The 15730-nt window shown below is 44.2% G+C and overlaps 1 protein-coding gene across 9 annotated transcripts in view; it reads left to right on the top strand.

The window, feature by feature from the left end:
• The window catches only part of ATXN1 (ataxin 1), a 419041-nt gene that overhangs the window by 55194 nt on the left and 348117 nt on the right, over nucleotides 1–15730 (top strand). The window contains exon 1 of one of the 9 annotated variants that reach the window (XM_058736066.1): nucleotides 4879–6173. The exons of the other annotated variants lie outside the window; for them this stretch is intronic. The gene's annotated coding sequence lies outside the window, so the exon portion shown is untranslated. Of the gene's footprint in view, nucleotides 1–4878; nucleotides 6174–15730 lie in introns of those variants that run through there. 9 annotated transcript variants of the gene reach the window in all.

Below are 15730 nucleotides of genomic sequence, written 5' to 3' on the forward strand. Positions count from 1 at the left end.
GCATTCTGTACCCATACGGTTCTTCTGTTTCTCCCTTTCGGTATAGTACATAAGCGTTCTGAGCACGTTTAAGGTAGGCTAGGCTGAGCTATGAAGTTCGGCAGGTTATGCCTATTAAATGCATTTTCGAATAAGGATATTTTCAACTTAAAGTGGGTTTATGAGGACATAGCCTCATTGTGAATCAAGGAGTATCTGTATTTTGTTATTTTCGTTTTATTTCCTTCAGGTTTTTTTTAATAGTAAGTATTTTTAATTTCCAGAAATAGGGAGAATTTTTAAAATCTCCTTTTTTTTTTTATTTTTAAAATTTTCTCCATGGGTGTTACTTTATTTTCTTTAATGTTTATTTATTTATTTTGAGAGAGACAGAGAGAGAGAGAGAGAGACACAGAGAGAGAGAGAGAGAGAGAGAGAGAGAGAGCGCCAGTAGGGGAGGGGCAGAGAGAGAGGATCCCAGGCAGGCTCCGTGCTGTCAGTGCAGAGCCCAATGCAGGGCTCGAACCCACAAACTGTGACATCATGACCTGAGCTGAAATCGAGAGTTGAGAGTCGGATGCTTGACTGACTGAGTCACTGAGTATTGCTTTAAATATTTTGAGGCCGTTTTGTTGGATGCATATATATTCGTGACCGTAAGACCTTTTTTATTAATTGTTCCTTTTGCCAGTATATAATGTCCTTTGTGGTCATTTATAATGTTGTTTTTTTTTACCTTATATTCCATTTATTTGATAATAAAAGTGCGACCCTGGATCTTGTGTGTATCTCGCTCATATTTTTTAGTTCCTTATTTTCATCTTTGTTTTACACTTCATTTTAAATGGATCACTGTTTTCCCCCCACATATTGTATATAGTTTGGATGCAGTATTACTGTTACTTGAGTAGTGACTTTATACCCAATTATAATTACTTTTATTAATAAGACTTTTTTTTTTTAGCTTTGTCTAATGTTTTCTACGTGCCATTTATTTTTGCTGCTGCTGCTTCTTTTTTTAACCCTTTCCTTCCTTCCTTTGGCTAGAGTGAATTTTCTTTGGCTAATTTAAAAGAAGATATTTTATATTATTCGTATAATTATTCTTACTTTTATCTTAACCTAAACTTAGCTTTCTCTAAGACTTACCAGTGACTTCACTGTTCCCCCAGTTACTCCCCACCTCATAACCATTAGACCTCTCCTGTCTCAGACTGCTGTTTTTCCCAATTTCTACCCTTCTGAGTTTCTCCAAGAGTTCCCCTGACTACTAGTGTTTGTTAATGGCCAACACTCTGAGATGGGTATCAGTCTGCAGCCTGTGCAACTCCCCCAGCTTGTTTGAAACCAGAAGTGACTTGACTTGATCTTTAAGAAAGTTAATGCTTCTGGCAAAGTGAAGGGTAGATTTCATTGGAGTAACATCGGAGGCAGAGGTACCTCTAGGGGTCTTCTGCAGTAGTGCAGAAGAGTTTATGATAGTGGAAGTTCCGTGGAAGGATCGATGTGTTTGTACTTGAGGCGTGTGGGAGAAAGAAGTCGATGGAGCTAAGCCTGAGTGGTAAATATGTTACATTTCTTTATTTTTCAAGTTCCAGTCACACGATTTTTTTTTTAATGTTTATTTATTTTTGAGACAGAGAGAGACAGAGCATGAATGGGGGAGGGGCAGAGAGAGAGGGAGACCCAGAATTGGAGGCAGGCTCCAGGCTCTGAGCCGTCAGCCCAGAGCCTGACGCGGGGCTCGAACTCGCGGACCGCGAGATCGTGACCTGAGCTGAAGTCGGACGCTTAACCGACTGAGCCACCCAGGCGCCCCTTCAGTCACACGATTTCATACGAAAGTTTTGCTGGCAGGGTTAAGTGAGGTAAAACGTGTAGACGACATGACATATCCTGGTATAGAAATGATCATGTAAAAACTGGACGGCTGATTTCCACATTTCTGTCTCAATGGCTGTATGAATGGGCGTAGGAAGGCGGCAGGTGCTCTAGAAGTGTTTTTGTTGTTTTTGCATTGGAGAGCAGGGGATAATATAATTCTTTTATTTGTATTCCTTGTCATTTTGAATTTGAATTGCCGATGAGACATCTAGGTAGCAGATAATTGGGTATATCCGTCTGGAGCTGATAGAAGACAGGGTTTTGAGAGTAGTTAGTAAACTATAGGGGGCCTTCTAGCAAGACGTGACAGGGGGAGAAAGAGAAGAGATCCTTGGAAAAACATTTGTAGAATGGATTTGGAGGAAGAAGATCCATCAGAGAAAATTAGGAGGCCTTGAATCTTTTTTTTTTTTTCAAAGATTTATTTATTTTCGAGAGAGAGAGAAGGGGCAGAGAGAGAGAGGGGGGGGACAGAAGATCCAAAGTAGGCTTCACGCCATCAGCACAGAGCCCAGTGCTGGGCTCAGACTCTCGAGCCATGAGATCATAACCTGAGCCGAAGTCAGACGCTCAACTGACTGAGCCACCCAGGTGCCACTAGGAGGCCTGGATTTTTGTCCCCTTTCTGACACTTAACTAGTTTCCTTAACCTTTTAAGAAACAATCTTTTCAGGGGCTTCTCTCTCTCTCTCTCTCTCTCTCTCTCTGAGCTGTTCTCTCTCTCTTCCATTCTCCCTCCCTCTCTCTCTCCCTCCCCCTTCCTCTCCCCTCCCCCTTCCCATGTTCCCTTCCTCCATTCTTCATTAATTTCACAAATATTTCATGAATACCTGCATAGAACACAGAACCCCAGAGAAGGAGCACCTAAATCAGACTGGGGAAAAGGGAGTCAGAGCAGGCTTTCAGAGCACATGCCCTTCAAACTAAGCTTTTGAGAACGAGGAGTGATTTAGACAGCCTGTGCAAAGAGAGACCGGAAACAAAGTGCAGAATGGTGTATGGACAGACAGAAGGAGTAACAAGCAGATCAGTGAGGCAGGCCTGACAGCGCTGGAGAGGTTCAAGGGCTAGGTCAGGAGGGGCCTTGTGTGCAAACACGGGACCCTGGATTTTATCCGGAATGTAATGCAAACCCCCAAATCCACTGGAGGACCAGAGACACGGCTGTGAAAAGTCACATGTGTGGTTTAGAAACCTCATTTTTCCAGTGCTGTGCATGTGGCATGATAAGGGAGCAGGTGGTGGGCAGGGAGACCAAAGAGGAAACAGTTCTAGAAATTCAGGTGACAGAGGAATGTTTATTTAACGACCGCGGAGCACCTGCTCCATGCTAATCGCCGGCCTGTGTGCCGGGGATCCCGCGTGGGCCAGGACACTCAGGCCCCTTATTCTCAGGAAGCTTGTGGTGACCGTGGAGATGACAGGCGTATAAGAGGAAGCAGATTGGAGGGATGTTAATGAGGTAAGATGTAAGGACCCGAAGGTGAATCAGACCTTGGAGGTGAGTGAGAGGGCAGGGCCTTCTGGTTTGGAGAGCTGGGTGGACCGCGGCACCACTCGGTGCCCTGGGGAGCCCGGCAGAAGAGCTGAGTGGGGCTTCCAGGTGGAGGTGTCCAGCGTGTGCTTGGATAAACAGCTCTGGACCTCAGAAGGGGCCTCTGCGGCTTCTTTGTGTACTAGATGGAAGGATTGAACTAGTTGCTTCACTTACTTGATTTTCTTCCCTTCCATGCCTGCATTTCAGCGTCTGCGTCTGACAGGTGTTTCACTAAAGACCAGACTTCCTTCTACATCTCCGCAGAACCTCATACGGGGCTGGGCAAGATGGTCGAGTTTACTGATTGTTTTAGGTGGATCTGGAAGCCAGTGCTGTCGATTTCATTACTCACTGCTGGTCCTTGCTTTCCCCTTACCCTTCTAGTCGCTACCTCGACTTTGGCTTGCTGTGTAAATTGCTGTGGGTAGTTGTGCCATGGTCTGTCTATCACACGCACTCTGAGGGCTTTGGTCCACTCTGCGCATTTTATAGAGAGAAGAGACCCAGAGGGTTCGTGAGGCTTCCAGCGTGCTGGTGGAGCTAGGATTAGATCTCTTAATTCACTGGTCCCTTTGGTACTGCCTTCCCTCCCCCTTGCAGAGTGAGTTCTTAGGTATATATTTGTGCAGGAGTTTGGAGATGACTAAGCCTGTGTATGTGGCTTTGAGACTTCATGTCAAGATTGCCAAGAAGCATTGGATTCCGTTAGCTGTGACGTAGGCAGGCGGCCGTCCTTGGTGCCACAAGTTGGATTGGGGCAGCTCTCTGCCCACACGCCCTTGTTTGGGGTGGCCTCGGGAGGCTGTCAGGAATCCTTTTACCCCAGGTGTAGAGTCCTACTGTGCTGTGACTTCAAAGCAAAAGCAAAAAGTGCAGAAATGACCTGCCGGAGTGTGAGAAACACTTCTTGCTGGTTAAGAGTTTCAAGTGCGAGAGAAAGAGACGTGTTGAAAGGACATTTACTTTCATCAGCTCAGAACATCTGCTTTTTATTCTTTAAAAGGAAGCAACACCTCAAATTACAGCAGTCCCTAGGCAGGCAAGCACTTGAGATTTTGATCTGTGCAGATTCTTCGAGGGGGTGCCTCCCAGAGCTTTTAGGAGTGATTTGTAGCACTTGACAGATTTTGGAGGATGACAGACAGGTTTTGGGGGGAAGGGGAGAGGGCAGCGAAGACAGGGGAGGAACCGCTCTGTGAAACAGCAAACGAGCCTTTTCTCTCCTACCTGGGTAGAAGTACAGGCTGTGCTCGGCAGACCCCGGAGACCACATTAAAATCGGAAATGAAAACTAAACGCCATGTTTTTTTTTTTTTAATAATTATTATTTTTAATGCAGTGCCCACCTCCAGAGCATTCCTCCAGCGTGGGCTGCATCGTAATTTCCCCTTTTATATAGATTTCTTTTTTTTTTTTTTTTTTTTTTTTTATTGTGCTGAAATATACATGGCATAAAACTCGGCCACGTTAACTGTTGCTGTTGTGGGGTTCCGGGACATCAAAGCCATTCACAGTGGTGGATGTCACAGCTGTCCTACATTTGTTCTTTTTATTTTTTATTTATTTATTTTTCCCGTGGGTAATTATTTTATTTTTTTTTATGAATATAATTTATTGTCAGATTGGCTTACAAACAACACCCAGTGCTCATCCCAACAAGTGCCCTCCTCAATGCCCGTCACCCATTTTCCCTCTGTTCTTTTTGATTTGAGAGGTGCAGGTTTCCCAAATTAAGCACCTTAGGAGGCAAAGAAGCATCACCCCTAACCCCAGAGCCCATCGTAACATAGAATGGAGCTGGTAGGTGCCAAGGGTTTTTTCTTATTCACGTGCTTTTGTTCAAACCTAGCTGTGATACTGTTCTAGGAGGCTGTAATGTGAATTTCAGAGTTGTAAGGGAATTTGAAGATGGTTCACTCCATTCCCCTGTTTTTAGATTAAGAAATGAATAGCCCAGAGGGACAATGGCTTGCTTAGCTGGGTCCAGAGCCCAGGTGCTCTGTCCCCTGAGACCACTGCCCTGGGCTAGTCGGTCTTTAGTTTCAAAATGTGGTATAAAAAATTCATTGGCGGTTTATTTTTAGGGTAATCTCTCTCTCTCTTTCTCTCTCTCTCTCTTTCTCTTTCTCTGTGTGGTTTCTGTGTCTGGATTTTTTTTTTTTTTTTAATGGCGTCTTCAAACAGGAATTTGTTTTAAGCAAGAAAATCACAACCTTATTGTTTACCAGCCGTGACCTTAGACGCTGACATTCACTCCTGTCCTGCCTGTGTTCGGATATCACTATACCCAGGATCTTCCTTCTTTCTCCCCCACCCCCGTTTCTTCTGCTGATTGTAGTAAAACCAAAGTTTAAAGGTGATCCTTGTTTTTCCCCAGTTGGGCTTTTCCAGACAGTTGCTCTTGCTTCTTAAGATCTGTTTCCCACTTAGGGAAATTAGGTGAAAACTTGAGGAAGCAGAGCCTTGCAGTTAAAAACAGAATGTCTGTTTACCACTGCACACCCTCGGGGCCGGCCTGCCTGTTCCGTCTCCTCTCCAGCCTCTCCTGCCTCCCAGGGCCCACCCGCAGGCAGTTCTCACCTCCTCCTGCCCACATCGGAGGTCTGTGGGAGGTGGTTAGGAAGCCGGAGGACTGACGGGGAACGGGGAACTCGGGGGGAGCTGGGGTAAATTGTTTGGGTCGGCCATGTAAGCCTTGTGCTGCTGTGTAAATGGCCACGATTCAGGCGTTATCTCGGGACTTCTGCTGGGCACCAGACAACCCGATCTCCTGGTAAGGTTAAACTTGGCCCTCCCCTCCCTCCCGCCCTCTTTGATCAGCCGGGAATGGCCCCGGGGAGGGAGGGCAGGAGGGAGGGGGAGGCCAGAGCACAGCGAGATGTGCACTCGGCAGAAACATAATAACCACACAGGCGGAACAGGGAGTGTTTTCTCAGTCTGTACCCCAGATACAGAGGAAGAAGTCCATTCCCGAATCCTTGCCCGAGCTCATTCTTAAAGGGTACCTTTAAGACACCTTCGCTGTCAAGAGCCTGCCCAGACCATCAGCTTGGCCGGCAGCCGCGGGGAAAGTCCGAGAAGACCCCGGGATTGGGAGAGAGAGGCTAAAAATTAAAAAGCATGCACTGTCTGCCACGTGTGTTTCGTAAAAATGTAATTGAAGAAGACAAGAGTAAGCTCCCACTGCTGCCTAATAGCTTATTTTTTTGACTGAGAAGAACGTTTCTTTTCATTCAGCAGATCATTTTAGGTGTCATTCAGTTTATTTTAAGCAGTGTGTTTCATCCTGAGCAGATTAAGAATTTTATTTTTTTAAACTCTGGACTGTGTTGCTTCCTACTGGGAACTCTTTTTTTTTTTTTTTTTTTTTTTAAACACCGACGAACAAAATCTATGCGGTCAGGTACTGAATTTTTGCATGTTTGTCTTCTAAGAGGCAACACAGTTGATTCTTCAAAATCATGTGAACCTGACATTTCACTTGGGGAAGTCGAAGGAAGTCGGCGAGGTCTCACGTTCGTTCATGAAAAGACGTGCCTCTTTTTCTCCTTATCACCTTTTAGTATCTGTCCTGCTGGCTGGCGGGCTGTGGTCTGGCTTAGCTCTCTCCCTGGAAGTCACATTGTGCTCCAGAACCCTGTTTACTGTGACCCACAAACAGTTCCCAGGCTTCGCAGCGAGGAGCCAGAGGTAAAGCCATCAAAAAGCAAAACGGTGGTTCAGCCCTCCCCGAAATCCACCTGGAATGAGTCTCTGAATTCAGTTAGACCTGTTTGCTCTCCTTTTGTGTCCTGACTCGCTCCTAACTTGCAGCGCCCTGCTCCCCTTTTTATTTTCACTTTTATCATTTGAGTAGTAACGGACGGGGAAGTAGTTACTCAATTTGTAAAACGTTGGGTGGTGAGGTCACAGATGCCGAGATTAGCCTGTAGTTTGTAACCGTTTCAGACAGACGACAGCAAGATCTTGCCTGTGTATTTCCGAGCTGTTTTCAGAGGACAGCAAGATCTTGGCCTGTGTATTTCGGAGCCGTTTTGTTGGTCTTTTAAACGAAGTGGTAACAGGGAAGAACAGAGAGGTTGCTTTCTGCCATGGTGCTGCTGAATCCTTGAACACAACCCATCAGCAAATCCAGATGCATTTCAGCAGGCATGGAATATTTCTTGTCTAGTGGTGAACTGAACATTGCGTAGAAGAAAACAGAAAGGGGACTTTTTTTTTCTGGAAGTAAAGATCAGGTACTAATTTCTGGACAGACCTTCTGTTGCACGAGTTAAATATTCATTCCTCTCCGGTTGTATTTTCTTGGTGTATTTGAGCTTTCCTGCCATTTTTTGTTGTTTTTTTTTTAATTTGCTTCGTTGAAAAAAAAAAAGGCAGTATGGATCACCGTATTTTGTTTTATTAAGCTGGAAGGACAATCATAGAATCTGAATTTTAGAGTTGAAAGGGTTGTAATCTAACTGAATGTTCTAATTTTACAGATGAGAAATCTGAGGCATAGTGAGGTTAAGTGACCAACCTTACAACACACAGCTTGTTTGTGTGAGGGCTGGGATAAAAACCCAGCTCTCCAGAGACTCCTACTTTACTGTTTTTCTTCACTGGGCATAAGTTTTTAGCTCCAGCTAGGATCTTTTTCTATTATTGGGATTATTTCTGAAATGGCTGGGTCTTGAAAATGTATTATTTCAATCTCCTTGTTCTTATACTTCAAGAAGAGGAACAACAACAAAACCTCCCTCCATGAAATCTCATTACCACGTAACGTGGAGAGTGTATGCACACATGCCAAAACGGTCTTTAATGATTGTCAGTGTGCCCTATCTGGAAGTTTTAATCTTCTTTAGAACAAGGTTTATCTGTTTAAGAAAAGCCCAGGGGTGTGTTAAGTGTGGATGGAGAACAATGAAGCATTACCTCCTAGGTCTTGGGGGACAGAGAGGGAGAGGTGGAGGGAGGGGCGTCAAGCACGTTCTTACTCCCATGGTCCATGAAAGTTGCTCAAATAATTTATCAGTGACACCCTTCTTCACTGCAAGGCACTAATGACCGAGTGATGTGTGTAGACTTGGAGGTTCCGGGCCCTGTTCAAATAAATCACGAACATAGTCCATTTCCAGCGCAGATGAAAAGTTAATCCCGTGGAGGCAGAAGTGGTTACTATTCCCCCTGCCCCATTACCTCTGTGACATTGTCTCTCGCGGTGCCTTGGGGAGAGATGATTGGAAGGGGCAAACACTGTCTCCTGGTGCTCGTAGCCATAGGAAGTCATGAAGGGTAAGATGTATGTGCAGGGTGGGCACTACGTGCTCAGGAAGGGACCTCCTTCTGTCGCCTGGCCAGAGCTCCCGAGGGCCCCGTGGGTCTCCTCCTAGTAGCTGGGGCACCGAGTGCCAGAGTGCCGTGGTTTTGGATTGGTGACAACAATACCCATTGCCTATAAGGACATGATTATTTATTTGTCCTTAGGTGTTAGGAAGATGTTGTTTGATCTCCATTGGGCTTTGTTAGAAGTGTATTAGAAAGTCCCAGGGCAGAAATGTTTGGTCCCTTTGGTGGAGGTAAGTCACTTACTCACTACATGAGTAAATTGAAAACATGTTTTTTTTTTTTAATGTTTATTTATTTTGGGGGGGAGGGGCAGAGAGAGGGGGAGACACAGAACTGAAACAGGCTTCAGGCTCTGAGCTGTCAGCACAGAGCCCAGCATGGGGCCCGAACTCATGAGCCATGAGGTTGTGACCTGAGCCAAAGTCAGACACTCAACTGACTGAGCCACCCAGGTGCTCCCAAAACATTTGAGGATTAAGCCTAGTGAGAGTTTTGTATCTACTATGAGAGATTTGGGGGAGTTGGGGGCAACTACAGGGGGAAAAACATAAAAAAAAAGGAATTTTTAAAAAGGGAAAAAATTAGGCTTAGCTCTTCAATTTAAATTTTTTTTTTTCAACATTTTAAATTTATTTTTGGGACAGAGAGAGACAGAGCATGAACGGGGGAGGGACAGAGAGAGAGGGAGACACAGAATCGGAAACAGGCTCCAGGCTCCGAGCCATCAGCCCAGAGCCTGACGCGGGGCTCGAACTCACGGACCGCGAGATCGTGACCTGGCTGAAGTCGGACGCTTAACCAACTGCGCCACCCAGGCGCCCCTAGGCTTAGCTCTTCAGAGACCACAAAAAAATTTAAAAGACTTAAGTGCAAAAAAAAAAAAAAAAAAAAAAAAAAGAGGGGAAAAATGGTATTAAATAGCCATATTCTAAATAGCACCACAGTAACTGGGATCTGAAGAGAATGGAAAGCAGGGAAGGTCTTAGGGAAGTCCAAGGGGAGATTGTAACAGTTTGGGAACATCCTTGTACGTGGAATTATTTTGCCCTTAATATGTGATACTGTGTTAACAGTATGCTGAGGAATTTTCCCAATTAGCAATCCAAAATGGAATCACCTCACATACGTATATGCTGTCGGTGAGATCCAGTTAAAAGAAAACGTGTGGGTGGGTGGGTGGGTGCATCCTTCTTCCCGCTCCCTCCTCGTCCTGCTGCGGGTGTAAAGTGCGGGTGCACTTTAATACGATGCAGGTGTGGGTGCTATACAGGTGCCCCTCTGTGCAGTGTCTTAGAAAGGAGTCACCAAGTTCGGAATTTCCTTAAAATTCGTACTAACAGAGGTATCCTCTCCATACAGCAAAGATGTTAAAGAGACTTTAAGAGCTGAGAGTGTATTGCACTAACGATGTCCCTCGTCTCCCCTCTCTTAGCTTTTAGGGTGAAAACTACCTTTCCCTTGAATATGAGAAGGAGAGAAACCCCTTTTCCACTGTTCCTACGACAGAGGTTTCAAAACTCCCTTGGTTTACCTAAAACTAGGAGCTTCATGACAGGCTGACCTCTGACCAATAGATTAGAAGGCAGATTTCTTTCTTTCATTCACGTGTTCCTTTCCACTAAAGAATGCGACACTGGGGCGCCTGGGTGGCTCAGTCGGTTGAGCGTCCGGCTTCGGCTCAGGTCACGATCTCGCGGTCCGTGAGTTCGAGCCCCACGTCGGGCTCTGTGCTGACTGCTCAGAGCCTGGAGCCTGTTTCACATGCTGTGTCTCCCTCTCTCTCTGACCCTCCCCCGTTCATCCTCTGTCTCTCTCTGTCTCAAAAATAAATAAACAGTAAAAAAAAAAAAATTAAAAAAAAATAAAAAAAATTAAAAAAAAGAATGCGACACTGTAATTCCTTTGAGTTCCTTAATGATTATTCACTTTTATTTCCTCATGTTTCTCTAGTAGAGATTTAAATATTTAATTTTGTATACTCCTGGAATTAACTGCTTTCAGAGGGTATACGTAGTCAGCATATTTAAATGCATCCGGTGCGGACCTTGTTAGAAGGAAGAAAAAAAAAAAACCCAACCACCTCAACATTGTCAGGAAGAAATTATTGTAAAATGAGGTATAAGGTTTCCTAAATAGAGTACAGGATAGTGGACATTAATGTAACCTTTTTCTTGGAGATTTATTGTCATTTCTCTGAAATGATTGCACTGATGTAGTACGTTACGATGCCCCAGAAGCTCGTGATTCTTCCTGATGTCACGGCCTCTGTCCCATTCACTTTTCTTGGTTGCCGTGTCTTTAGAGCTCCTTTTATTTGCCTGTCTGATCTGTTGTAAACTTAAGGGAAACCAGAGAACCAAGCTTATAAAATTACTAGCCTGGATTGGGTACCTGAATTCTCACCTATTGCTTTCCCCACGCACCACCTTGGCCCATGGTGGTCACGGCCACATTCTGGATGCTGAAGGCTGTGCCAGGCAGGGAGGAATAGGATGTTATTATGTAAAGTAAGGGCTGCCAGTGTGCGTGACGGTTTTTATTTAGTAACAGCCCAAATCGGCATTGGATAAAATAATAAAAATAAATAGGATCCCTTCTGTGCTTTAAACTAATCTTGGTTCAAGTTGAATCTGTAACAAGACGGTGGTCTAGGACTTCAGGGTTTACTACGAGACTGAATGGGAGACCTGTTGGGGGTAGACCAGAAGTTTCAGAAGCAGTCTTCATCCCAGACAGGGGATTGCCTGGCTGGCATGTCAGGGTTCGTGGGTAGAAACTCCTGGGGTACCTGTGCCTTCCTCTCCCTTCAGCTCCATTATCCCAGAAGGCAGGGGAGAGGTGACGATCTGAAGAGCATGGGTGTGCGGCTCTCCCACTTTGCTTCTTCCAGCCGGGAGAGGAGCTGGGCAATTTTATGCACGCACCACAACACTCACTGGGCTCACAATGTAGGTAAGAGGACAGAGTAATAAATTATTCCGTGTGCGTAAGTGTGTGCGTGTGTGTGTGTGTGTGTGTGTGTGTGTGTGTGTGTGTGTGAGAAACATATTTCCCCCCAAAGTGGATACAGAATGAGTATAAATCTGACCTTAGGAACTCAAAATATTTTTTTATAGAAATAGCGTATGCCATAGCTGGGTCCCAGGAAAGCCCACCAAGCCCCATGGTCCCTCAGGGCCATGTCCATCCACTTGGATGTAGTCTGCATAGATCCTTGGTGCCAAAGGCCCTTCAGCTGATGGCACATGGTTATGAAGAATGGCCACTGTGGCTTAGAGAATAACAGTGAACAACGTGAGTAGAAGCGGTTTGTTATTCAACTGGTAAAATGAGTGAGGCTAGCAAAGGACCTGATGGGAAGTGAAATCACTTACTGAAGTGGTTCCCAAGGACCCAAATAAGAACTAAGAGCAGAAGGGAAGTTAAAGGTAAAGAGAATTAAGAGTTCTGCCACTGGAGGAAGAACATTCTAACATCAGGGCTGCCTTAAAAATAGAACAAGCCGATTGATGAGGTAATGAAACCTCCATCACCTGAGATGTTCAAGCACAGGTGAGAGGCCTCTCTCAGGAGGAATTCTCCAGAAGGAAGCCATATATTGAATGGAGGGTTAGAGTTCACAACCAGTCCTTTTTCTCCTAACACTGATATATGGTGTTCAAGACTCGCATTTGTGAGGTAATGTAACAGCATTGAAATAATTTTAACAAAGGCAAGTAGCCATAGTTTCACAACCCTAATACAGTATAACTTTATTATTTTTTTTTTATTTTTTTAAGCTTTATTTATTTTTGAGAGAGAGAGAGAGTGTGTGTGTGTGAGCGGGGGAGGAACAGAGAGAGAAAGAGAGAGAGAGAGAGAGAGAGAGAGACACAGAATTCGAAGCAGGCTCCAGGCTCTGAGCTGTCAACACAGAGCCTGACACGGGGCTCGAACCCACGAACTGTGAGATCATGACCTGAGCCGAAGTTGGACGCTTAACTGATTCAGCCACCCAGGCGCCCCAGAATAGCTTTATTTTTGTATTGGATGCCTCATTGCCTACACCTAATTTCTTTGAAACAAGAGGCAAAACTTAATAAACACAATGTCATTTTACCACTCTAAAGAGTGTAATATTCACCATTACTGATCTGTTTTCACACTTCTAAGTGCTATAATAATACATATAAATGATATATTCACATTATTGCTGTTCAAGTGTTTAAATTCATTATTAGCAAAATCAAAATCATTCGAAACATGTAGCAATCTTACATAGTTTACATTTTTCATTGTTTTAAGATTTTGACAGTAATATTTCTGCACATTGGTGGTCCTCGAGGACTAGGCAGGGCAAGGTTCTTTTGACTTTTATAATTAGCATGCTGGATTCCCAGTTTTTCCTGCCCTAGGGTGGGCTGTGTCTTACAGTAAATTCTGCTAAAGGGTGATTGGAGTTTGGACAGGGAGAGCAGGCTTCCGGTTACCAGAGAGAGCCTGTGACTTACTGTCTGTGCTTTTCCTAGGTCACCAATTTTCACAGAATCTGAGTATAATTAAATACACTTTATAATAAACTAGGCTGAATATAATTTAATCTTTCCCTGAAGGTACTTCGGAGTCTCGGAGTGCTCTGGGGTCATGGTGAACATCAATTACCTTCTCACGGTGGGTGTGCAGAAGGAGGCAGATAATAGAGTTCCATCCGATTGAGTCCTGGATGACCAGACATTTGTTCTGTTATCACAGGGAGTCCAATGTCAAGACTTTGGAAGATGCTTAATGTTAAATTCTCAGGCAGGAGAGGATGTGCTAAAGATGAGCTCGTTGGTTTTGAGAGGTTGAAAGTTGACGATAATCATCCCCATGGATGTGGTAGTTTAGATAGAGCACTCTTTAGTGTCTGAAGCTCTCTCACATAACTCGTCACCCATTATTTGATTCTTACGACAATTCTAGGAAGGAAACATGGCATCTGGCATCCCATTTTTACAGTTTCAGTGACTTGGCCAAGATCCCCATAGTATGTAGGTGGCTGTGGCCACTTGAGTCCAGAATTCAGTGTCCTTGTAAGCATTCCAAAGGATACTAAAACTTTGTGCAGTGTAATATTTTTGAGTGCCTACTGTGTTCTCTGTGATGTATTTGTTAGCTCATTTAATTTTCACAAAAGCCCTACGTGTAGGTGGATATTGGTTCTTTGAATATTATTATGGCTCCCATGTTTAGAGATGAGGACTCTGACACACATAGGTGAGGGCATGCAACTATGATGGCGAGCTGAGATTTGAACCCAGGAGCTTGGGGCTGCGTGGCCCAGGCTCTCCCTTTCATGCCACACTGCCACTCTGTGCAGATCCACTAGTGTGGGCTCAGTCGAGAGGAAGCACCTAATACAGTGCTTGTTCCACGGCCTTTAGTTTTAAAAATAGTTTCTATTATTATTATTATTATTATTATTATTATTATTATATTCACAGTAGCCAAAACCATATTAAAGTTTTTAAAGAACAAGCTATCATATTTGTTTCCCTTTACGTGAACATGTGTGTATTAATTAGATATACTGTCTTTCTGAGTCATTAAAATAGGCAACTGTGATCATTATATTTGTTAATATTATTATACCCAGCTGCACTTGTCTTGACTTACAACTGCACAGCATTAGAGAGCCAGCAAGTTGTCTGAGAACCCAAAATAATGATCCATATTATTTGTCGTATAGTTCCTTTGTGACGGTGATAAAATAGAAGCTCGAACTTAAAGGTGGGAAGAGCAGGGTTGCTGTCGATGGTTGCCAGCAGGCCCATGATACAAACTGCACAGAGCTCCTTAGAAAATACACGGTGACCCCTTTTACTCCGTCTGAACACACAGCGCCTACAGCTTCCGTTTGTCCTCCACTCCAGCCACACTTGCTTGGTTTTGATCTGTTTGTGCAAGGTAATCCTCTCCGTGATTATTTACCATCCTTCACTGTGCTTTCTTGACCGTGAGCTTCAGGCCGGAAGCTCTTTCTAATGCAGGAACTCTATTGGCGTCCCCGTGGTACCTACTTCATAGATGTAACTGGCAGTAACTGCTTAGTAGGTGCTTTATACTTTTAACATACCTCATTTTTATTATAGATACCCCCCCATCTTTTAACATTTTTTTTTTTTTTTTTACATTTTAAATGGGCATTTTTTCACAGCACTGCATCTGTACTTAGGAGCTACGACATCTCTCTTCCTCTTGTCTCATAGGAGTTTATAGTCCTTCTTTCAGTGAATTTTACAGAGTACTCACTTTGTGCCACATACTCTGTAGGTTGAGGGAACGTAATAACGAGCAAAAGCAGACAGGGTTCCTGCGCTCGGGGAGCTTTTCCACTCTACTTGAGGATGGCCATGAGGAAAAGAGCAGATAATGATTTGGGACTGTAACGCCTACTGGGACATTCCCACCAGACATCACCATCATCACTATGGAACATTCCAAGGGTGCATCCCATTTTTTCAGTGCATTCAATTGGAATGAAAGACACGGGTAGTGTCTGCAAACACTCCAGTAGGTTGTAATTTGAGTCTCTTTGTCTCCCTTCTTCCCTTCCCTCATTCTTTTGTCTCATTCTTAGTTTTGAAAGCTTAGTCGCTATTTCCTAGACCTTTCCTAATACATCATTTGGGCGACCCAAAGGCAGGACCCATGGGTTGTTTGAACTGGGCCAGCGCCATCTACAAAGGTGGTGGGAGAGAGGATGCCACTTTGTGTAACCAGGTCTTCCTTGAGCTCTAACCAAATTTGTGTTGAGTTCAATCTTTCTGGACAAGTCACTCTCTTTGCGTCTCCATTTTCTCATTATTAGGATAAGGAGCTGAAACAGAAAGATTTGCTAAGGTTCCTGCCAGTTCTGCAGTTCTGTGAGTCACCTGTTCCTGAAAAGTTGAGTGTACTTATTTCAATAAATGGGAATATATTTTCCAAGGAGCCTTGAAATCTATTTTCCAATTATCCTCTCCCCTGGTTTATAAC

This window comes from Neofelis nebulosa, chromosome 6 (assembly GCF_028018385.1).
Source record: "Neofelis nebulosa isolate mNeoNeb1 chromosome 6, mNeoNeb1.pri, whole genome shotgun sequence".
Lineage (NCBI taxonomy): Eukaryota > Metazoa > Chordata > Mammalia > Carnivora > Felidae > Neofelis > Neofelis nebulosa.